This window comes from Salmo salar, chromosome 02 (assembly GCF_965601325.2).
Source record: "Salmo salar chromosome 02, fSalSal1, whole genome shotgun sequence".
In the NCBI taxonomy this organism is placed as follows: domain Eukaryota; kingdom Metazoa; phylum Chordata; class Actinopteri; order Salmoniformes; family Salmonidae; genus Salmo; species Salmo salar.
In genome coordinates this window covers 36,472,009-36,496,649 of record NC_138292.1, presented here as the reverse complement: position 1 = coordinate 36,496,649, position 24,641 = coordinate 36,472,009, and the positions used below count along the sequence as shown (strand labels likewise).

Below are 24,641 nucleotides of genomic sequence, written 5' to 3'. Positions count from 1 at the left end.
CTCAAGGGCATATTCAGTGTCTGTTTTTTTTTACACATCTACCAATCGGTGCCATTTTTTGTGAGGCATTGAAAAAAAACCCTGTTTTTTGTGCTTGAAATTCACTACTCGATTGAGGGAAAGTAAAGATAATTGTATGTGTGGAGTACAGGAATGGAGAGGTCAGTAAAAAATCTTGTTTATTGAACACGGAATGAGTACCTGCAACATGTTATGTGTTTTATTAAGCACATTTTTACTCCTGAACTTATTTAGCCTTGCCAAAGCAAAGGGGTTGAATAATTACTGACTGAAGACATTTCAGCTTTACATTTTTTATTAATTTCTATCATTTTCTATGAACAAAATTGTACTTTGACATTATGAGGTATTTGTAGATCAGTGACACAAAATCTAAATTTAACCAATTTTAAATTCAGGCTGTAACACAACAAAATCTGTAAAAAGTGAAGGGGTGTCAATACTTTCTGAAAACACTGTAAAAGATCCCTCCCAATGTGCTCTCCAATTTTGGAACAATAATTTCTGCGCTTTGTCATTGTCACTCCTCATTCTAGTAGAACATTAAAAACTTCTTCAGGATCAGCGTCCCTTCCACGGCACGGTTGAGCTAATGTGGGATAATGCGATTAGCATTAGGTTGAAAGTAACACATTTCCCAGGACATAGACATATCTGATATTGGCAAAAAGCTTAAATTCTTGTTAATCTAACTGCACTGTCCAATTTACAGTTGTTAGTTTAGTGAAAGAATACCATGCTATTATCTGAGGAGAGTGCACAATTTTGAACATGAAAAGTTATTAAAACAAATTAGGCACATTTGGGCGGTCTTGATACAACATTTTGAATGGAAATGCATTGGATCAGTCTAAAACTTTACACATGCACTGCTGCCATCTAGTGGCCAACATCTGAATTACACCTGACACCACGCTCTAAGTGCCCTCACCTCCTCCCTGTAGGCTGTCTCATCGTTGTTGGTAATCAAGCCCACTACTGTTGTGTCGTCTGCAAACTTCATGATTGAGTTGGAGGCGTGCATGGCCACGCAGTCATGGGTGAACAGGGAGTACAAGAGGGGGCTGAGCAGGCACTCTTGTGTGGCCCCAGTGTTGAGGATCAGCCAAGTGGAGATGTTGTTTCCTACCCTCACCACCTGGGGGTGACCTGTCAGAAAGTCCAGGACACAATTGCACAGGGCCTTAAGCTTAATGATGAGCTTGGAGGGTACTATGGTGTTGAATGCTGAGCTGTAGTCAATGAACAGCATTCTTACATAGGTATTCCTCTTGTCCAGATGGGATAGGGCAGTGTGCAGTGTGATGGCGATTGCATTGTCTGTGGACCTGTTGGTGCAGTATGCAAACTGAAATGGGTCTAGAGTGGCAAGTAAGGTGGAGGTGATATGATCCTTGACTAGTCTCTCGAAGCACTTCATGATGACATAAGTGCGTGCTACAGGGCAATAGTCATTTAGTTATGTTCTCTTTGCCTTCTTCGGTACAGGAACAATGGTGGCCATCTTTAAGCATGTGAGGACAGCAGACTGGAATAGGGAGTGATTGAATATGTCCGTAAACACACCAGATATCTTTTTTTGCAAGGGCTGCGTCTCAATCCTCCGTATCCACCTATGTTGCCCTTCCGCATCTGCGGTGGAAAGTGGCAGAGCTACAGCACTGTTAGTCAGACCAGGAGACATCCCGAAAATTGTTATTCTCACAAAAAGGTCTGTAGCGTCAGCACGGATTGGCCTGCTAACTAATATGACAACTCTATGGAAAGATGGCGTCTCACAAAGACACAGCAGATTTTGAGTAATCAGACAGATTTCCACCAGTCTGATGTCAATTGCTCGTGTTTCTTGGCCCAAGCAAGTCTCTTCTTCTTATTGTTGTCCTTTAGTAGTGGTTTCTTTTCAGAAATTCGACCATAAAGGCCTGATTCACGCATTTTCCTCTGAACAGTTGACGTTGAGATGTGTTGAACTTGAACTCCGTGAAACATTTATTTGGGCAGTAATTTTTGAGGCTGGTAATTCTGGTAACTCTGCACATATCTTTCTTTTTACGTAATCTATTATATATTTTTCATATTTTGAAGCAATTTACACCAAAAGTAATAAAACATTACTCTAAAATATATTATGTGGATTTTTTCTAGATGTTTTGCCATAATAGTTTTGATTTTGATCAGTATCCTCTCATCAACCAACAGTGTGGTCCATATTCCGTGTCCCCTTACTGTGTCTTTGCCTAAGAAAGGGTTCACAAAGTGCTGTTCTCTGTTCTTTACTTCATTTGTTCTTGTGCTCTAAAGCACTGCAGTTTGATTTGATCTTTTCTGTGCTATTAACCCCACTACTCAGATTTCCAGTATTCATGGTTCCATTTCTATGATCACAGATCCAAGAGAGCTCTCCATATCTGTGATTCATTACCCTATATTCAATGGAATTGCTATTCTGTGGTACCAGTCCCTGTCTCTAATATTGTTACAACCGATATGTATAGCTGTTAAATAGTTATAATTCTGCACTATTAAAATGAATAGATGGGAATATATTTACCTCTATAGGGCTTCCTGAAAATATATGCTCCTCATCTAAACATCATAGCCTATTTTTATTATGTTGTTCTTTGTTGCCTGGTTGTACTTCGCAGCACTATCAATAAAGATTGAAGTTCAATATTTACATTTTACATTTTAGTCATTTAGCAGACGCTCTTATCCAGAGCGACTTACAGTAGTGAATGCATACATTTAATTTCATGCATTTTTTTTGTTTTTAATTTTTTTGTACTGGCCCCCCGTGGGAATCAAACCCACAACCCTGGCGTTGCACACACCATGCTGGCGTTGCAAACACCATGCTCTACCAACTGAGCCACAGAGAAGGCAATATCACTTATATTAGGTTGATTTTATGCATTAAAATATCTTGAGGCATTCAAAATAGTATCATCATTTTAACTTGGTTTATCTCAAAATGATGATGAGGGGCAATACATACATTCAGGTCTAAAATTATTTGTACTTTGATAAAAATAAAAAAAAGACAATATAATATAATTAGAAAAATAATCAAAGGGAGGCTGAGAATTGAAAACAGGGCTATCAATATTTTTTTACCATATATTTTGAGACAATCTCTTTCTCTAAGCAATTGTATTAGTATAAAACATAATAATTGACATTTTTTTGAGCATGGAATAGGAAGTTAACATCTTGATGCCTTAAAATTGTATCTAAAAAGGGATTCAATTCATATCTAGAAGCACACCTGATTTTTTCCCCTACATATCTACACAACCTACTCTACATTTTCAAAGTGAAAAAAGTTAAAGAAATGTTTCAAAACAAATACAAAATAAACAGAAAAATCATACTTGGATAAGTCTCTACCCCCTTAGTTAATACTTGGAGGAAACAACAACTTTGCACAACTCTTGCGTCAACATATATCCAGTGTTTTTGTCAAAATTGCTCAAGCACTGAGACTAGACCATTAAGCAACACCTCTTGGAAAGCCATTCTGGTGTGCCTTGGGAATTAAAATGTGTGTAATTGTCTCGCTGAAAAATAAAACTCTATCCCAGCGTTAGGTTTTCAGAAGACTGAGGCGGGTTTACATCTAACTTTTTACCTGAGCTTTGCTCCTTTCCCAAATGGACCTCCAGACCCTATGCACTTGCGAAGATCTGAGATGATTTGATTTGTTTAAGGCTTATAAGCAATATGGTGAAACTTCCACTTAGCCTATCAGAAGGCAAGGTGGAGCTATTACTATATTGATTGCAGATGTCTAATATGATCAGATCTCCACAAATGCATAGGGTATAGTATAGGGTCTAGGGGTCCTTTTGGGATTGGACCCATGTGTTGAATAAAGCCAATCTGGTAGTGGCTGTAGTACATGTCTCTCCATCTCTGTTCCTGTAGAGCAACCTTCCTGCAGGTTTTCCAACCCTAATCTAGCACACCTGATTCTAATAATTAGCTGATTGATAAACTGAACCAGGTTAGTTACAACTGGGGTTGAAGCGAAAACCTACAGGAGGGTAGCTCTACAGGAACAGGGTTGGAGACCCCTGCTGTAGTATTATTTCATACCTCTAGGTGTCAGAATAGACGTAGAATCCTGATAAGTAAACATTTGGTAACACTGTGCTACTGTGGGCACCCACACATGATGCCATATAAGTGAATGTAATACTGTGAAGATGTTGTGCCTGCACTTCTTGAAAAAAGGTAATATTTAGGGGGTTCTTTGGCTGTCCCCATACAGTAGGAGAACCGTTTGAAGAACCCTTTATTGTTTCCAGTTGAAACCGTTTCTACAGAGGGTTCGACATGGAACCAAAATGGTTCTCCTATGGGGACAGCCGAAGAACCCTTTTGGAATCCTTTTTTCTAAGAGTGTATATTTCCACCAGAGGGCCTGGTGTTTACCTCACTGTATTAGTAAATCAATGTATAGGCCTATGGGCCGTTTTGATAAGCCTCATGGTGGGCCTAAATGAAAAATACATTATTTGGTCAAATATGTTACTATGAGAGTAGGCTTACTTAAGCGTCTGCTTTTGTTTTTAGGCCACTGCACTGTTAAAGAGGAGACATCGAGACAGCACACACAGATATAGGCTTCACCTCTGTGATATGCGTGCCCATACCAGTCAGAAAAATAGGTTTCCCCCCACACCCTGTCCCCTGCGTCAGTGGATCAAAACTGAAATGTATTAAGACGAGTAGGCCAACTGTCTGAGACATAAGATATTGTCTTACCTGCATAACTTCATGACGTGTTGGAAGCACTTGTTTTATGTGAAATTGGCCTATGTGTGCAGCTCCCACAACTTTATGCATCAGTCAGAAGTAATCTTTTGAGACTGGCTGCTGCATGCTTCAAAGACATCTAAAAATAGGATATTTGTTTTATTCAACTGCAAATAAATGCCAAATTCTATTGTGTTGTGTAATCAGTTTCATAACATTTAAATTAATAAAAAAGGTGCAATTGTTCATTCAGGAAATTTATAATCAGATTATGATGATTTATAAATTATGATTTCTGATCATACGGGGATGGGGAGTAGTTAATGAGTCTATGGCGCGCACTCGAGGAGAGAGAGAGAGAGAGAGAGACAGAGATATTAAAACTGATGCAATTCATTGTTTTAGACACTAGGGAGGTTTTTAATTTCATTGTAAAAAAAAAACTGTAAAAATGGACCAATATTATCAATGTAATTTAACTGTCATATAGGCCTATACAATATTATAGGCACAATATGGCACAATATTATTTTGATTATGAGGTCGAAAGCTTTAGTTATTTTCTACATGTAACAGTCATGCACATTCCCAAATTGTGCACTAGACCTCATTAATTGGATTTCAATAAGTCAAATCTTGAATACAATGCTGGTTGTACAAAAACACTAGGCTAGAAAATATTGTATGTGCTATAGGTAGCAGAGTAAAGCTTTCCCTGTCGGGGAGATGGACTCGGTAAAAGGTATTGACGTCTCAGCCATCGATCAATGTCTTAACCGCTAAAACATGTTACACTGTCACACATTTATACAAACGTGCTGTACTTACTGAGTTTTTTTTAATCTTTCAGAATATACAATGTGTGCACATCCCGCACCCATTTTCAAGAGCTGACTCTTTCACACAAAGTGCGCAATAGTCTCTTACAAGATCTTCAGCCAAATGCCTGTACCTGAGAATCAGTGAAAATTAAAGTCACATCTGTCTTTCCCTCTCTCATAAGATCTTACCAAAATCCTCTTCATGTAAGCACTGACGGTTGAGACAGGGGAGAGGGAATCCAAAAATATTCCACCGCATAGTGTGCGCTCCTCTCTCTCTCTCTCTCTATGAAATTAAATTGAATTCAATGGGCTTTATTGTAAACACATTTTTACATTGCCAAAGCAAGTTAAATAGATAATATACAAAAGTGAAATAAAAAATAAAAAATGAACAGTTAACATTACACTCACAAAAGTTCCAAAGGAATAGAGTCATATCAAATGTTATATTATGGGTACATACAGTGTTGTAACAATGTGCAAATAGTTAAAGTATAAAAAGAAAAAGAAATTAACATAAATATGGGTTGTATCTCTCTCTCCCTCACGCTCTCTCTCTCTCTCTCTCCCCCTCTCTCTCTTTGTCTCCACAAGGCAAACTGCAGATATTTAATGCGTGGTGGTGATTCCTCCTCTCGTTTAGGACTTATCCTCAACATCACAGCGAAGAGAGAGTCTTTGGAATATTTGAGAAAACGTGAGAAAAAAAATCTTAACTGCAGCTGTTGGGGCTGATTGGGCGTAAAGGACAAGTCAAGCCACTACCAGGTAAAGTAACACTATGCTGTTGTAAGAGGAATGGGTTTCTCTAACAACAAGACAGGGGTAAAGACTGCAAGATGTGCCCAATGTTTCTCATGGGACTTAGCTAAATGCATGTGTAAATGTACCAATACAGTGCGTCTCCATCAAACATGGGCATGAATGCAAACACTGAATTATTATATTATTCAACCTACCCAACTGCAATAGTTATTAATTGTTAAAAGTAAAATAAAGTCAGTTTCAGAATTTGCTGTAAATTGATCATCTTTTTTTTCAAACATTGGAAATTACAACACAGACTGTTCTTAAAAATATAATCCAAGATATTCAAATAAAACACATACAATTGGTGTTAATTTATTAAGGCTTGGTTAATTGGACATCAGGTATTTGAAAATGTCTGTATGTATGACCGTCCATCCTCGACAGATTGTGGATTGATCAAGGGCGTAATAATTTAGCCTATTAGAGTTTGCAGACAATGGATGAAAGGGGATTTTTTTATATCTATTGCTTGGACTTGGTCGTTCTGAAACCAAATGAGGCATAAACAGACCCAGTGAAGGGCTGCTCACACCTCTGTCTATTTCAGTAATTTTATGACATGATAAATGTATCATCCCCTTTTGGCTTTAGATTGTCATTTGTTTTACATGCAAATGTTGCATCTCATTCAATATTATACAGATTTGTACCTTCAACCTTCACAATATCAGACATAAAAATGTAGCTCTTGTATACAAGCATCTATAAAACATGTCTGTAAATAATGGCATTCCAGGCCAGTGATTACACTTGCTAACTGACTACTGCATTTTATTGATTAAATTATGAAATTCAATGTTTTTCTTTTTACTGACTGTCAATCATTAAAGGGGCAATCAGCAGTAGAAACTATTACTATAACGACACAAGGCGAGACCCAGATGCAGACACAGGAGGCAGATGGTTGGAGTTTAACATTTACATTTACGTCATTTAGCAGACGCTCTTATCCAGAGCGACTTACAAATTATGATATCCAGTGGAACAACCACTTTGACTGGGCTGAGCGGGAACTGTGCTTCCGCAGAGGTAGGGGGGCCAGCAGGCCAGAGGTGGATGAACGCAGTGCCCTTGTTTGAGTGTAGGGACTGATCAGAGCCTGAAGGTACGGAGGTGCCGTTCCCCTCACAGCTCCGTAGGCAAGCACCATGGTCTTGTAGCAGATGCGAGCTTCAACTGGAAGCCAGTGGAGTGTGCGGAGGAGCGGGGTGACGTGAGAGAACTTGGGAACGTTGAACACCAGACGGGCTGCGGCGTTCTGGATGAGTTGTAGGGGTTTAATGGCAAAGGCAGGGAGCCCAGCCAACAGCGAGTTGCAGTAATCCAGACGGGAGATGACAAGTGCCTGGATTAGGACCTGCGCCGCTTCCTGTGTAAGGCAGGGTCGTACTCTGCGAATGTTGTAGAGCATGAACCTACAGGATCGGGTCACCGCCTTGATGTTAGCGGAGAATGACAGGGTATTGTCCAGGGTCACGCCAAGGCTCTTAGCACTCTGGGAGGAGGACACAATGGAGTTGTCAACCGTGATGGCGAGATCATGGAACAGGCAGTCCTTCCCTGGGAGGAAGAGCAGCTCCGTCTTGCCGAGGTTCAGCTTGAGGTGGTGATCCGTCATCCACACTGATATGTCTGCCAGACATGCAGAGATGCGATTCGCCACCTGGTTATCAGAGGGGGGAAAGGAGAAGATGAATTGTGTGTCATCTGCGTAGCAATGATAGGAGAGACCATGTGAGGATATGACAGAGCCAAGTGACTTGGTGTATAGCAAGAATAGGAGAGGGCCTAGAACTGAGCACTGGGGGACACCAGTGGTGAGAGTACGTGGTCCGGAGACAGATTCTCACCACGCCACCTGGTAGGAGCGACCTGTCAGGTAGGACGCAATCCAAGAGTGAGCCACGCCAGAGATGCCCAACTCGGAGAGGGTGGAGAGGAGGATCTGATGGTTCACAGTATCAAAGGCAGCAGATAGGTCTAGAAGGATGAGAGCAGAGGAGAGAGAGTTAGCTTTAGCAGTGCGGAGAGCCTCCATTACACAGAGAAGAGCAGTCTCAGTTGAATGACCAGTCTTGAAACCTGACTGATTTGGATCAAGAAGGTCATTCTGAGAGAGATAGCAAGAGAGCTGGCCAAGGAAGGCACTATCAAGAGTTTTGGAGAGAAAATAAAGAAGGGATACTGGTCTGTAGTTGTTGACATCGGAGGGATCGAGTGTAGGTTTTTTGAGAAGGGGTGCAACTCTCGCTCTCTTGAAGACGGAAGGGACGTAGCCAGCGGTCAAGGATGAGTTGATGAGCGAGGTGAGGTAAGGGAGAAGGTCTCTGGAAATGGTCTGGAGAAGAGAGGAGGGGATAGGGTCAAGCGGGCAGGTTGTTGGGCGGCCGGCCATCACAAGTCGCAAGATTTCATCTGGAGAGAGAGGGGAGAAAGAGGTCAAAGCATAGGGTAGGGCAATGTGAGCAGGACCAGCGGTGTCGTTTGACTTAACAAATGAGGATTGGATGTTGTCAACCTTCTTTTCAAAATGGTTGACGAAGTCATCCGCAGAGAGGGAGGAGGGGGAGGGGGAGGAGGATTCAGGAGGGAGGAGAAGGTGGCAAAGAGCTTCCTAGGGTTAGAGGCAGATGCTTGGAATTTAGAGTGGTAGAAAGTGGCTTTAGCAGCAGAAACAGAGGAAGAAAATGTAGAGAGGAGGGAGTGAAAAGATGCCAGGTCCGCAGGGAGGCTAGTTTTCCTCCATTTCCGCTCGGCTGCCCGGAGCCCTGTTCTGTGAGCTCGCAATGAGTCGTCAAGCCACGGAGCAGGAGGGGAGGACCGAGCCGGCCGGGAGGATAGGGGACATAGAGAGTCAAAGGATGCAGAAAGGGAGGAGAGGAGGGTTGAGGAGGCAGAATCAGGAGATAGGTTAGAGTAGGATTGAGCAGAGGGAAGAGATGACAGGATGGAAGAGGAGAGAGTAGCAGGAGAGAGAGAGTGAAGGTTGCGACGGCGCAATACCATCTGAGTAGGGGCAGAGTAAGTATTGTTGGAGGAGAGCAAGAGGGAAAAGGATACAAGGTAGTGGTCGGAGACTTGGAGGGGAGTTGCAGTGAGATTAGTAGAAGAACAGCATCTAGTAAAGATGAGGTCAAGCGTATTGCCTGCCTTTTGAGTAGGGGGGGACGGTGAGAGGGTGAGGTCAAAAGAGGAGAGGAGTGGAAAGGAGGCAGAGAGAAATGAGTCAAACGTAAACGTAGGGAGGTTAAAGTCACCCAGAACTTTGAGGGGTGAGCCATCCTCAGGAAAGGAACTTATCAAGGCGTCAAGCTCATTGATGAACTCTCCAAGGGAACCTGGAGGGCGATAAATGATAAGGATGTTAAGCTTGAATGGGCTAGTGACTGTGACAGCATGGAATTCAAAGGAGGAGATAGACAGATGGGTCAGGGGAGAAAGAGAGAATGTCCACTTGGGAGAGATGAGGATTCCAGTGCCACCACCCCGCTGACGAGATGCTCTCGGGGTATGCGAGAACACGTGGTCAGACGAGGAGAGAGCAGTAGGAGTAGCAGTGTTTTCTGTGGTAATCCATGTTTCCGTCAGCGCCAAGAAGTCGAGGGACTGGAGGGTAGCATAGGCTGAGATGAACTCTGCCTTGTTGGCCGCAGACCGGCAGTTCCAGAGGCTTCCGGAGACCTGGAGCTCCACGTGGGTCGTACGCGCTGGGACCACCAGGTTAGAGTGGCAGCAGCCACGCGGTGTGAAGCATTTGTATGGCTTGTGCAGAGAGGAGAGAACAGGGATAGACAGACACATAGTTGACAGGCTACAGAAGAGGCTATGCTAATGCAAAGTAGATTGGAATGAAAATTAACTAAACAACTGGGGAAGCGAGAGAGCAGGGCCTCCCTCACTAACCTTTCACTGATACACTCAAATATAACTCTTCCAACTTCCACTTCAGAAATTATAATTGATGTAAACTACAGTGGTTCAATGTTTCCAGGAATAGGCTCAAACTTAGTTTATTCAGCTAGATAATTTGGTACAGTATTCTTCCGTGAAACCCACCCAGTTGTAACGGCTGTCGTGAGAGAGAGTGGACCAAAACGCAGTGGAGTTAGTGTTCATCATATTTAATTATAGAAAGAACACTCTACAAAACAAAACAAGAAACTGACAGCCAAACAGTCCTGTCAGGTGAAACACAATGACAGAAACAATTACCCACAAAACCCCAACAGAAAAACATGCACTTATATGTGACTCCCAATCAACAACAACGAACTTCAGCTGTGCCTGATTGGGAGCCACACACGGCCCAAAACAAAGAAATACAAAAACATAGAAAAAGAACATAGAACGCCCACCCAATGTAACACCCTGGCCTAACCAAAATAAAGAACAAAAACCCCTCTCTATGGCCAGGGCATTACAGTACCCCCCTCCCCCAAGGTGCGGACTCCGGCCGCAAAACCTGACACTGTAGGGGAGGGTTCGGGTGGGCCTTCTTACGGCGGCGGCTCAGGTGCGGGACGTGGCCTCTGTTCCACCCTTGGCGTCGGCCACTTAGGTGGCGCACCTGGCCGCGCCGAAGGTCTGGTGGCCGACCCTGACTTCGCCCGGCTAGCGGGCGACCCTTGTTGTGCCCGGCTGGCGGACGACCCTGGCTGCGCCCGGTTGGCGGGCGGCGATGGCTGCGCCCGGCTGGCGGGTGTCCCTTGCTGCGCCCGGCTGGCGGGCGGCGATGGCTGCGCCCGACTGGCGGATGACCCTTGCTGCGCCCGGCTGGCGGGCGGCGATGGCTGCGCCCGGCTGGCGGGCCATTCTGGCAGATCCGGACAGGCGGGCCGCTCTGGCGGATCCGGACAGGCGGGCCGCTCTGGCGGATCCGGACAGGCGGGCCGCTCTGGCGGCTCCGGACAGGCGGGCCGCTCTGGCGGCTCCGGACAGGCGGGCCGCTCTGGCGGCTCCGGACAGGCGGGCCGCTCTGGCGGCTCCGAACAGGCGGGCCGCTCTGGCGGCTCCGGACTGGCGAGACCCACTGGAGGCCTAGTCCTGGGAGGTGGCACAGGACGGACCAGGATGGGGAGACCCACTGGTGGCCTGGTCCTAGGAGGAGGCACAGGACTGACCAGGATGGGGAGACCCACTGGAGGCCTGGTCCGTGGAGCAGGCACAGCACAGACCAGAATGGGGAGACCCACTGGAGGCCTGGTCCGAGGAGGAGGCACAGGCTTAACCAGGATGGGGAGACCTACTGGAGGCCTGGTCCAAGGAGGAGGCACAGGCTTAACCAAGATGGGGAAACCCACTGGAGGACTGGTCCGAGGAGGAGGCACGGGCTTGACCAGGATGGGGAGACCCACTGGAGGCCTGGTCCGTGGAGCAGGCACAGGACAGACCAGGATGGGGAGACCCACTGGTGGCCTGGTCCTAGGAGGAGGCACAGGACTGACCAGGATGGGAAGACTTGCAGGAGGCCTGGTTCTGGGCGTATGCACAGGATGTGCAGGGCTGGGAAGACATGCAGGAGGCCTGTTTCTGGGCGTAGGCACAGGACGTGCAGGGCTGGGAAGACATGCAGGAGGCCTGTTTCTGGGCGCAGGCACAGTCTTCAACAGACGGCCAGCACGCACCTCAGGACGAGTATGGAGAACTGACTCAGGTGACATCAATTCACTGACACGCTCCGTAGGGCGAATGCCGTGCCTTATGCACCAAACCAGCAGGTCTCTCATCTCTCTCTCCTCCAATCTCCCCATCAACTCCTTACTGTCTCTGCTTTGCACCCTTCGCTCACCTCCAACGTCAACCCGACTGGCTCTGGTTCCGACCTCAGCACCGCCGACTGTCCCGTGTGCCCCCCCAAAAAAAAATCTTGGGGCTGCCTCTCGTGCCTGTTGCGCTCCCTCTCCTCATACCATCGCCTCTCCGCTCTCGCCGCTTCAATCTCCCATTGCGGGAGGCGATACTCCCCAGCCTGAGTCCATGGTCCCTCTCCGTCCAGTATTTGTTCCCACGTCCATGAGTCCATCATGCTGCTCTCCTGGTGCTGCTCCTTCCTCTGCTGCTTGGTCCTTGTTTGGTGGGTAATTCTGTAACGGCTGTCTTGAGATAGAGTGGACCAAAATGCAGCGGAGTTAGTGTTCATCATATTTAATTATAGAAAGAACACTATACAAAACAAAACAAGAAACTGACAGCCAAACAGTCCTGTCAGGTGAAACACAATGACAGAAACAATTACCCACAAAACCCAAATGGAAAAACATGCACTTATGTGTGAATCCCAATCAACAACAACGAACTTCAGCTGTGCCTGATTGGGAGCCAGACACGGCCCAAAACAAAGAAATACAAAAACATAGAAAAAGAACATAGAACGCCCTGGCCTAACCAAAATAAAGAACAAAAACCCCTCTCTATGGCCAGGGCGTTACACCAGTGCACCGTATCCTATGACGCCGTAGCTAACTAGCATGCTAGCATCCAATAACACACGGTTAGCACCAATACTTGGTTACAACAAACTACCAATGGATCATTCGTGTCCGTATCTAGTTCCTTTCATAACGCAGAAGTAATTAAACGTTGGCTAGCTAACACAAAGTCAGTCCTGCTAGCTACACAAGTGGACTACACATCTCGAATGTTCAGAAAGTTAAGCTTACGTTGCAAAAATCTTATTGACTAAAATGATACAGTACTGCTAGCTGGTAAAGTTGGCCAGCTAGCAGTGGCTGCGTTGTTGACTTTGTTTGAAAATGTAGCTGGCTAGCTAATCTCGATAGTTTCTCTGTACTACACTTTTATCTTTGATACAAAGACAACTATGTAGCTAGATAACATTACACTAATCAAATCGTTCCGTTGTAATGTATTTAGTTTCTACAGTACTGCTAGTTGGTAAAGTTGGCTAGCTAGCAGTGGCTGTGGTGTTGAGTTTGTTTGGAAAACGGCGTCGCTGCGAACGAATATAGCTGGCTAGCTAACCTTGTTAGTTTCTCTAAACTACACCTTTAAGATGTTTAATAATCCAAAAAGGAGTAGGCAAGAGAATGGTCGTGGACAGGCAAAAGGGCAAAACCAGTTCAGAGTCCAGGAGGTACAGAGTGGCAGACAGGCTCGAGGTCAAGGCAGGCAAAATGGTCAGGCAGGCGGGTACAGAGTCCAGAACGGGCAATGGTCTAAACCAGGAGGACTAGAAAAAGGAAAATAGCAAAGGCAGGAGTACAGGGAAAAACTCTGGCTGACATGGAACATGCAAGATGAACTGGCACAGAGAGACAGGAAACACAGGGATAAATACACTGGGAAAAACAAGCGACACCTGGAGGGGGTGGAGACAACAACAAGGACCACTGACCACTGTTTTCCCCACCACTGTTTTGGTAAAAAACTGAGGGATGGGGCTGGAGAAATGTGACATGAAAATAAAAATCATAAACAGATATATGGATGTAAGGAATGACCATCCATAATATAATAATTATAATTTAACCAAGTTTTGAGGCTTTAAAGTGTTTGTTTACATTTACTTTGTTGAAAAACATTGAAGTAAAACAAGCTTATATTTTACGTTCTGATGGTGTACAACAGTTGAACTTAGCTTATGAGGCTAAGTTTCAATTTATAAGTTATATTATTTAAGAATCAATGGATACATATCATTACTTTATAAGTCCAAAAAATGTATGTAGGAACTGCTAATTGCCTCTTTAAGATGTAATAGTGATGTGGCTCATAAATGTGTGTTTTGGTCTTTAACAAGGTTATCAATCTAATTTGTAAATGTCCAATAGCAATATCCGAATTTATAATTTTATCTGTGTTACTCTGCAGGGAAAACTCACAGACTGTGCCCCCATAAGGGGTTGAATGTAAATTGTTATTATAGGGCATTCAACCACTTTACTTGAGAGCAATGTGCAGCTTTTCCGTCCTGATTTTGAGCATGATTTCTGAAGACCGGCACACTTAAACGGGCATTGATACAAAGTTCAACTTTATATTGATTCTCCCTCCAGAGCATGGCAAGTCCTCTGGAGAAGGTGTTAGGCCAGAAGAAAGATGCCATCGAGGCTGTGATGGAGAGTTTTGAGGTGAAGGGCTGAGGTGTTGGCCAGCACAGTAGCGGAGCTCTTCCCTCTCTGTAAGCCAGCCGCCCCTTTCCTACGACTAGCCCTGGACACCGTGAAAAGCAAAGAGGTCTTCTATGTCAAAGAGCAGTTCCTGGAGGTGAGGAACAAGCTGGACATACTGTCCATCCAGCTGGAGGACATTGACTGTGAGATTAAGAAGGGCCGGCTGGATTCCCAGTACTTCTCGGTGGAGGTGAACATCAGGAACCAGTTCCGTAAGTACATGGACATTCTGGAGGCCAAGCCACAGTTTCAGGAGGTCAAGAAGAGGCTGTTTTTGGAGCACTTCTCCAAGACCGGAGGGGAGAAGAACCTGTATGTGCTGTATGATGCTCTGATAGGCACCAACAGCTTTGGGGAGTCTTGGAGGTGGTGGAGAGGTAAAGTGTTCTTAACCATGCTAAATGTACCTTTATGCATCTGTGGAGCATGGTGTTTGTTGAGTATTTTAGTTTGAGAACACATGAATTTGAACTGTTAACTTGTGATTATGGTAAATAGGATGATTAATTTTATTGTTATTCACAACAGCTGAGTGGTTGGTTCTCCATCTGTCTCAGGTATGAGGCGAGAAACAGGTGTGTACTGGAGTACTTCTGTGTGAGGATGAAGGAGCTCTTCTACCTGGGCCTGATTGCCCTGCTGGGCCACTGTGCCCTCACCAAGGGCTCCGATGAGGAACAGAAAACCATCCATGACTGGAGCAGCAAAATTAAACAAATGGAATCAAAGATGAAGGCATGCATCGAGGCCTGCGTAGCAGCCTTCCCTGAACAGGCCTGCCTTGGCCCCCGGCATCTTCTCCAGGAAAAACAGGAACGCAATCGTCAGGACACGGCTCAGGAATTACAGGAATTCCTCACCAGGAAATACGACTGGATGAGCTGGTCGGTTCGAGTGGTCAACCCCTCTGGCAGCAGCTATCGTAACTGGCGTGCCGGGGTACCACTTCCAACACATGGCCGGTCAGAACTGGTTTGAAGTGCTGCAAGAGAACGATACCAACCTGCTGGTTTCCTACAGCACCAGTCCCCAACCGGTGTCCCGCGACTGCATCCAGCAACTGATGGAGGGGCTAGAGAAGAAGGGCGGTGCCCAGGCCATGGCGGAGGCCCTGGAGAAGCAGCTGGAGGGGTTCGTGGTGCATGCTGTCAGTAACCATAAAAAGAGTGAGGCCAACTGGAGCTTCCCTGAGGACTGCCACTACTGGGAAAGGCACAAGAACGTGGCACTGTGCATACACTCAGAGTGATGCTGATAGAGGTGCAACAAGTCAGACAAATAGGGATCATTATGTTATCAACCTGAGGGGTTATTCTAAATCACCCCTGAGGGGTTATTCTCTTTAAGGTTCCTATTTGACCACCTTAAAGAGGATGTGTGCGTAATTAAGGTAAATGGTGATGACGTTTTGTGAATACACCATGCAGTTTGTCCTAGCAATAAACTTTGGTTGCAATTAGATTCACTGTAATGAAATCTGAATGTATTGCTAATTTGAGGCAGTGTTACATAGCCAAGTGTTTGCAGAGTATTTAATTAACTGTATATGCATTTTATTATTATAAGTGACTAACTCCTACCATAGCTTATGACCACATTTTACTCAATATTCTCTCATAGTTAAATAGCTTAACTCAATGCATCTTACCCTACTGCCAAATACTCACAGTTTATGTGAGAAATAACCTTGCTGCCCACAATTCCAAAGAGATGATTTTGCTGAGATTGCAGCTGGTGAGCTGTGCTCTCATTTTGTCTCTCTACAACACAGGCTGGCCTACATTGTAATAAAAGAGTGCATGGAAGCTGTTCTGCCATCCGGGAAAACAACTTGGCACTCAGTGTTCTCCACTGTGCCTTGTCTTCACAATACACTCAAACTCTTGCTTCTGAACTCATATCAAGCATGCTGCAGTAGCAGAACTTTAATGGTATTACCTCCCGAGCTGTGCCTATTTGTGAACAGATTATTCATGCCAGTTGTCACAGCATGGATGTGAAGTGATGTTTAATTGACAAATCTTTCTAATTCATACCAATTCAGTCATAATAAAAACAACATTTGGCATTATGCTTCGTGACAATAAACAGCAACACATCAGCTGTTATTGGATGTATATATGTGTGTCTTGTCTGTCTTGTGTAAACATGTTGACGTCTATTTCCATTAAAGCAAGCTAGTGCACCCGCACTCATCGGGGCCTCTACTAATTGAATTGATATTTGCACATAAGTCAGCGTTTCCTGTCCACAGCTTTGGTTTGATAGTCTATGAATAATCTTTGGCTGCGCTAATATCCTGAGGACGAGCTCCAAAGTGCTTGGATCAGCATGATGGAATCACTCACTAGCCGTGTTGGAGGTGGAGAGCGGTGGAGACGGCCAGCAGTTCTGGGTCAGTGGAGTAGCTATATGGTTCTGCTAGGGCTTTAGCCTCAGTGCTACACTATCGTAAATCAAGCCTGTCAAAATTCATTGAGTGCAGTCTGTAATATACAATGCAGTAGGAAAGATATCTATTTTAATCATCCTCTTGTCTTCCATGCACCCTTTCTTAATGTGTCTATGGGCTGTGTGAGGAAAACAGGAGTTAGGATATTTCTTGTTGTTTACTTGTTGTTTACTAGGGTGGCTTTATGGGATAACATTGCTCTACTCTGAAGGTTGAGTTTCATAGTCAAGGGTATGAGGTTGTCATAGGCGTCGTAAGGATAGGACCAAGGCGCAGCGGGTAAAGTGCTCATACTTACTTTATTTAAAGATAACACTTGAACAAAATAAACAAACGACAAAAAAACAGTTCCACAATGCACACAGGCTATACAGAAAATAACCACCCACAAAACACAAGTGAAACACACACAACTAAATATGGCCTCCAATTAGAGACAACGACAACCAGCTGCCTCTAATTGGAGGTCATTGCCAAAAACCCAACATAGAAATAGAAAACTCGATATACACATAGAAATAGAAAACATAGAACCTGAACCAAAAACACCGAAACACACAAAACAAACACCCCCTGCCACGCCCTGACGAAACTACAATGACAAATAACGCCTTTTACTGGTCAGGACGTGACAGAGTTCCATAAGAAGGGTCTCATTGATCATACATTTACCACCACTAAAAAACAGGTGGTGTGTTGAAAAGAGATCAAATGCTGCAGACCAAAGGGTGTGTTAAATAGTCACCATAAAAGAGCACTTATCTTCAAACACACCACAAACCTGTCCTGCAGACTACTGGTGAAATGCAATGCAAAAAAGTTGAAATGCATTAGCAACTTTTCCTCAGGAGGATGGGAAATTGGGGTAAACAGTGCATCCCTGAACGTAATTTTGCTCTTCATGCAGCCTAGCATAGCTTGCTATAGTATATACAGTGCCTTCTGAAAGTATTCAGACCCCTTGACTTTTTCCACATTTTGAGATGTTATAGCCTTATTCTAAAATGGATGACATTCAAAAATCCTTAGCAATCTACTCAAAATACCCCATAATGACACAGTGAAAATAGGTTTTTAGAAATACCTTCTCTACATAACTATTCAGACACTTTGCTACTGGACTCGAAATTGAGCTCAGGTGCATCCTGTTTCCATTGATCATCCTTGAGATGTTTCTACAACTTGAATTCAATTGAATGGACATGATTTTGAAAGGCACACACACACACACACACACATAAACACATACACACACACACATACATACATACATACATACATACATACATACATACATATAAGGTCCCATAGTTGACACTGCATGTCAGAGCAAAAACCAAGCCATGAGTTCGCGGAATTGTCCGTAGAGTTCCGAGTCAGGATTGTGCCGAGGCACACATCTGGGGAAGGGTACCAAAACATTTCTGCAGCATTTAAGGTCCCCAAGAACACAGTGGCCTTCATCATTCTTAAATGGAAGAAGTTTGGAGCCACCAAGACTCTTCCTAGAGCTGTATGTCCAGCCAAACTGAGCAATTGGGGGGGAAGGGCCTTGGTCAGGGAGGTGACCAAGAACCCGATGGTCACTCTGACAGGGCTCCAGTGGACCTCTGTGGAGATGGGAGAACCTTCCAAAAGGACAACGATCTCTGTAGCACTCCACCAATCAGACCTTTATGGTATAGTGGCCAGACGGAAGCCACTCCTCTGTAAAAGCCACATGACAGCCCGCTTGGAGTTTGCCAAAAGACACCTAAAAACTCTCAGACCATGAGATAAAAGATTATCTGGTCTGATGAAACTTTGATTGGACTCTTTGGCCTGACTACTGCAATGCTCTACTTTCCGGCTACCCGGACGGATAAAGCACTAAATAAACTTCGGTTAGTGCTAAATACGGCTGCTATAATCCTGACTAGAACCCAAAAAAATTAGCATATTACTCCAGTGCTAGCCTCCCTACGCTGGCTTCCTGTTAAGGCAAGGGCTGGTTTTCAAGGTTTTACTGCTAATCTACAAAGCATTACATGGGCTTGCTCCTACCTATCTTTCCGATTTGGTCCTGCCGTACATACCTACACGTACGCTATGGTCACAAGATGCGGGCCTCCTAATTGTCCCTAGAATTTCTAAGCAAACAGCTGGAGGTAGGGCTTTCTCCTATAGAGCTCAATTTTTATGGAATAGTCTGCCTACCCATGTGAGAGACGCAGACTCAGTCTCAACCTTTAAGTCTTTACTGAAGACACATCTCAAGAGTTGTGACCGTAGTGTACGTGTAGGTATGTACAGCAGGACCAAATCGGAAAGATAGGTAGGAGCAAGCCCATGTAATGCTTTGTAGATTAGCAGCAAAACCTTGAAACCAGCCCTGTGCCGTGGCGGAGATCTTTGTGGGCTATACTCGGCCTTGTCTCAGGATCGTAAGTTGGTGGGTGAAGATATCCCTCTAGTGGTGTGTGGGCTGTGCTTTGGCAAAGTGGGTAGGGTTATATCCTGCCTGTTTGGCCCTGTCTGGGGGTATCATCGGATGGGGCCACAGTGTCTCCTGACCCTTCCTGTCTCAGCCTCCAGTATTTATGCTGCAGTAGTTTATGTGTCAGGGGGCTATATCTGGAGTATTTCTCCTGTCTTATCCGGTGTCCTGTGTGAATTTAAGTATGCTCTCACTAATTCTCTCTTTCTTTCTTTCTCTCTTTCTTTCTTTCTCTCTCTTGGAGGACCTGAGCCCTAGGACCATGCCTCAGGTCTACCTGGCATGATGACTCCTTGCTGTCCCCAGTCCACCTGGCCATGCTGCTGCTCCAGTTTCAACTCTTCTGCCTGCGGCTATGGAACCCTGACCTATTCACCAAACGTGCTACCTGTCCCAGACCTGCTGTTTTCAACTCTCTAGAGACAGCAGGAGCGGTAGAGATACTCTCAATGATCGGCTATGAAAAACCAACTGACATTTACTCCTGAGGTGCTGACCTGTTGCACTCTCGACAACTACTGTGATTATTATTATTTGACCATGCTGGTCACTTATGAACATTTGAACATCTTGGCCATGTTCTGTTATAATCTCCACCCGGCACAGCCAGAAGAGGACTGGCCACCCCTCATAGCCTGGTTCCTCTCTAGGTTTCTTCCTAGGTTTTGGCCTTTCTACGGAGTTTTTCCTAGCCACCGTGCTTCTACACCTGCATTAATTGCAGTTTGGGGTTTTAGGCTGGGTTTCTGTACAGCACTTTGAGATATCAGCTGATGTAAGAAGGGCTATATGAATCAATTTGATCTGATTTGATTTGAATGCCAAGCGCCACGTCTGGAGGAAACCTGGCACCATCCCTATGGTGAAGCATGGTGGTGGCAGCATCATGCTGTGGGAATGTTTTTCAGGGGCAGGGACTGGGAGACTAGTCAGGATCAAGGCAAAGATGAACGGAGCAATGTACACAGAGATCCTTGATGAAAACCTGCTCCAGTGCGCTCAGGACCTCTGACTAGGGCGAAGGTTCACCTTCCAACAGGACCCTAAGCACACAGCCAAGATAACGCAGGAGTGGCTTAAGGACAAGTCTCTGAATGTCCTTGAGTAGGCCAGCCAGAGCCCTGACTAAACCTGATCTAACAACTCTGGAGAGATCTGAAAATAGCTTTGCAGCACGCTCCCCATCCAACCTGACAGAGCTGAAGAGGATCTGCAGAGAAGTATGGGAGAAACTCCCCAAATACAGGTGTGCCAAGCATGTAGCATCATACCCAAGAAGACTCAAGGCCATAATCGCTGCCAAAGGTGCTTCAACAAAGTACTGATTAAAGGGTCTGAATACTTATGTAAATGTGATATTTTCACTGTGTCATTATGGGGTATTGTGTGTAGATTGATGAGGAAAACAATTTAATACATTTTAGAATAAAGCTGTAACGTAACAAAATGTGGAAAAAATCATGAGGTCTGAATACTTTCCGAAGGCACTGTAAGTATTGAAATAATTGCAACTTCTCAATTCATAGGTTATTTGAGTTTGTGTTTTTTTTGTTGATGTTTTTTAATACAGGATTGGAGCCATGTTGTTACTGTCCATGGTCTGTTTATCTCTACTGTAGGTTGGTGGTTAGTTCAGATCTTATTGCAGAAACCATACAGCATAAGCCCATGGAACCTCTTGTATTCATTAGTGGTTCTGTGGGCTTTTCCTGGGTAACATCTATTGATCCATGGAGCTCTACTCCTGTATAAAGAGCTTTCCCTGTGATAGCAGGTCAATTCCAACTGCCAATATGGAACGACAAAAGCATCTGTTTGCCAGCCTGGTCTATTGAGGGAATCTGCGTTGTGGGGAAGGAGCCAAGGTTACCTTGTTCATCTGGTTAAAAAGATTATCTGGATTTCTCCATCATGAATGAGAAGTGCTACTCTGACGACAGAGGGCGCTATCAACAAACAGATCAACAGTCTTCTCTAAGACTCAGAATTACAGGTTTTGCATGGTGATTCTCCACAATCTACAGCTGTCTCAAAGTAGTTAGCGATTACAATTTGAGGCTATTTAACATATATTGCGCATGACTATGTTTGACTTTTAATACCAGATTATTTGCAAAATGTGGTCAAATGTTAAACCTTTCAAAACCTGAAAATGCTTGATTTTTAATTTCACTTTCATATAGAATTTGAAGATTCACATAATTCAACAGGACCACATGTAGTTGATGTAAGCAGTGGCACTATTGAAAATCAGAGTATTGATCCCTGTCTTCCATCTCCAAATTTCCCCTAGATACAGATGAAATAGAAAAGAAGCAACGGCTGACATTTCCATTGGAATCTATGCCTATACACTTCCACTCTGTGACAATCAGCATTGAGTAGACAGGAAACAAAATTCATCATGTTGTTTGCACAGAATAGGTGAGCCCCCGAATGTTAGGAGACATTAGCGAAAAATCAGCAACAGGTTTGTTCGACTTAATATTTTAACCTGCTTAGACATTCTAATAAACCCTATCTAGTAGATCCAAGGCCTGTTCAGAGACATGTTATTCCCTTACTAGCCACGTTTACCTGTCTTCAGGAAGAGATCGCAGCCAATATCAATATTTCATAAACAAATGAGTGATTTGATGGAGGGCAGCATCAGAGTGGCCCTGTAGGGTCTGGATCAATGGCAGGATGGCTCTGCCTGGCTGTCTCTGCCAATCCCAGCCAGGATAATGTTATTACCCATCGGAGTGGACCATCGACCAGCCCACTGCTCTTTAAGTGGGCTAATCCAATAAAAAGCATTAAAACATTTGTTCAGTGACACACAGCTGCAGGTCCAGCCCAGCACTCAGGATCAACTCTCTAAAAGGTCTCTCTCCTGTGTGGAGGATCTGCATTTAGAGGTTGGGGCTGTAGTCTTGTGAGTGTTCAGCTAGGAGTAGTGGTATATGGGACTCTATGAAATAGTGTATGGAATGTCTGTAGAACACATCTTTATGGTGAAATACCATAGAGAAAGTGTGTCCAGGGAATATAAAACATGTGTTTTCACCATCTGCACTGCCTCAAACAGTTCCCTGATGTTGGGCAACGCTTCCAGTCTCCCCTCAAGCCCCCAGTGCTCTCCCCTCAAGGCCCCATGAAGTTTGTGTTAGTAGTATAGAATAGATTTCCCCCAGCCAATTTCCTCTCCTCATAGCGGTTCATACATCACGTCAGCAGCCAAGAATCTCAGCAGATTTGTCTGTGTCATGGCTGTCTCTCTATGCCCTCTCTCTCTCTCTCTCTCTTTCTCTATGCCCTCTCTCTGTCTCTCTCTCTCTCTCTCTCTCTCTCTCTCTCTCTCTCTCTCTCTCTCTCTCTCTCTCTCTCTCAATTCAATTCAATTCAATTCAATTCAAGGGCTTTATTGGCATGGGAAACATATGTTAACATTGCCAAAGCAAGTGAAGTAGAAAACAAACAAAAGTGAAATAAACAATACAAATTAACAGTAAACATTACACTCACAGAAGTTCCAAAATAATAAATACATTTCAAATGTCATATAATGTCTATATACAGTGTTGTAACGATGTGCAAATAGTTGAAGCACAAAAGAGAAAATAAGTGAACATAAATATGGGTTGTATTTACAATGGTGTTTGTTCTTCACTGGTTGACCTTTTCTTGTGGCAACAGATCACAAATCTTGCTGCTGTGGTATGACACTGTGGTATTTCACCCAGTAGATTTGGGAGTTTATCAAAATTGGGTTTGTTTTCGAATTCTTTGTGGATCTGTGTAATCTGAGGGAAATATGTGTCTCTAATATGGTCATACATTTGGCAGGAGGTTAGGAAGTGCAGCTCAGTTTCCACCTCATTTTGTGGGCAGTGTGCACTCTCTCTCTCTCTCTCTCTCTCTCTCTCTCTCTCTCTCTCTCTCTCTCTCTCTCTCTCAATTAAATTAAATTCAATGGGCTTTATTGTAATCACATGTTTACATTGCCAAAGCAAGTTAAATAGATAATATACAAAAGTGAAATAAACAATAAAAAATGAACATTTAACATTACACTCACAAAAGTTCTCTCTTTCTCTCTCTCTAGGAGATAAGAGCCAGAACTTCTTGTTTACTCTCCTCCCCCACACTTACCCTCCTCCCCAAACTACACACAGAGTAGTTCCACTTTTGTACTGAGAGGCCTTCCCCCCGGGGAGTATAGGGCGTGAGAGAAAGCATGAGAAAGAGGAAATGGAGGAAGGGAAATCACGAAACCACACAGCAGCGATCTATGATCGTCAACACACAGGAAGTAATAGTTTGGAATCTACATAGAATCCCCATCTAAACAATCCACATTATAACTGGCTGTGTGGATTCCTAATTTGACAGTAGACTTTCAGGGAAATTGTCACATGTACAATAGCGAACCAGCTTCAACCTCAGTCTGGGTGGTTCCCTGTAGCAGGACTATAAATAGTCCCCCGGGCTTCCTTTTATTTGTCTGTCCACAAAACCATTAGCAAATTAAAGTTGTAATCTGTATATTGATATGTGCTCTGTAAAACGTGTGTTCTCTCGGTTCGCTCTCTCTGTTCTCTCTTTTTCACTTTTTTCTCACTTTAGCTCTCTCTCTCTCTCTCTCTCTCTTTACTCTCACTCACCCCACACACACTCACCTCTCACTCTCTTACATGCACATATACTGTATGTACAACCAGTCACTCCAGAACTTTAGCAGTGATAAAATACAATACATATCCGTCAAATTGTTTCAGTTTCTTACCTTGTCCTTTGAGAATGATACCATTGCAAGTTCCACCTTTGCAACTTGTATGGTGTAAGATTGTCTGTCTGTAAAACAAACACAACACTGGTTCAAGTATAACTGTATCTAACTATAATGTTGTTGACCCATTATCAGTTTTCTCCTATCACAGTCATTAAAGTCTGTAACTGTTTTAAAGTCATGATTGGCATCATGGTGAAATCCTTGAGCGGTTTCCTTCCTCTCCAGCAACTGAGTTAGGAAGGATGCCTGTATCTTTGTAGTGACTGTGTGTATTGATACACCATCCAACGTGTAATGAATAACTTCACCATGCTCAAATGGATATTCAATGCTGCTTTTTTTACCATCTATCAATAGGTGCCCTTCTTTGCGAGGCATTGGAAAACCTCCCTGG

At 44.1% G+C, this 24,641-nt stretch overlaps 1 long non-coding RNA gene and 1 pseudogene across 1 annotated transcript; both read left to right on the top strand.

Annotated features, from left to right (window-relative positions):
- The first annotated feature begins 22 nt into the window (after nt 1–22).
- LOC106581409 (uncharacterized) lies at nt 23–24,641 on the top strand. The gene is made up of 3 exons (XR_006760885.2): nt 23–161; nt 6,198–6,371; nt 19,718–24,641. It is a non-coding gene; the product is annotated as an uncharacterized LOC106581409 (long non-coding RNA).
- LOC123723691 (protein rapunzel-like) lies at nt 14,432–19,000 on the top strand (annotated as a pseudogene).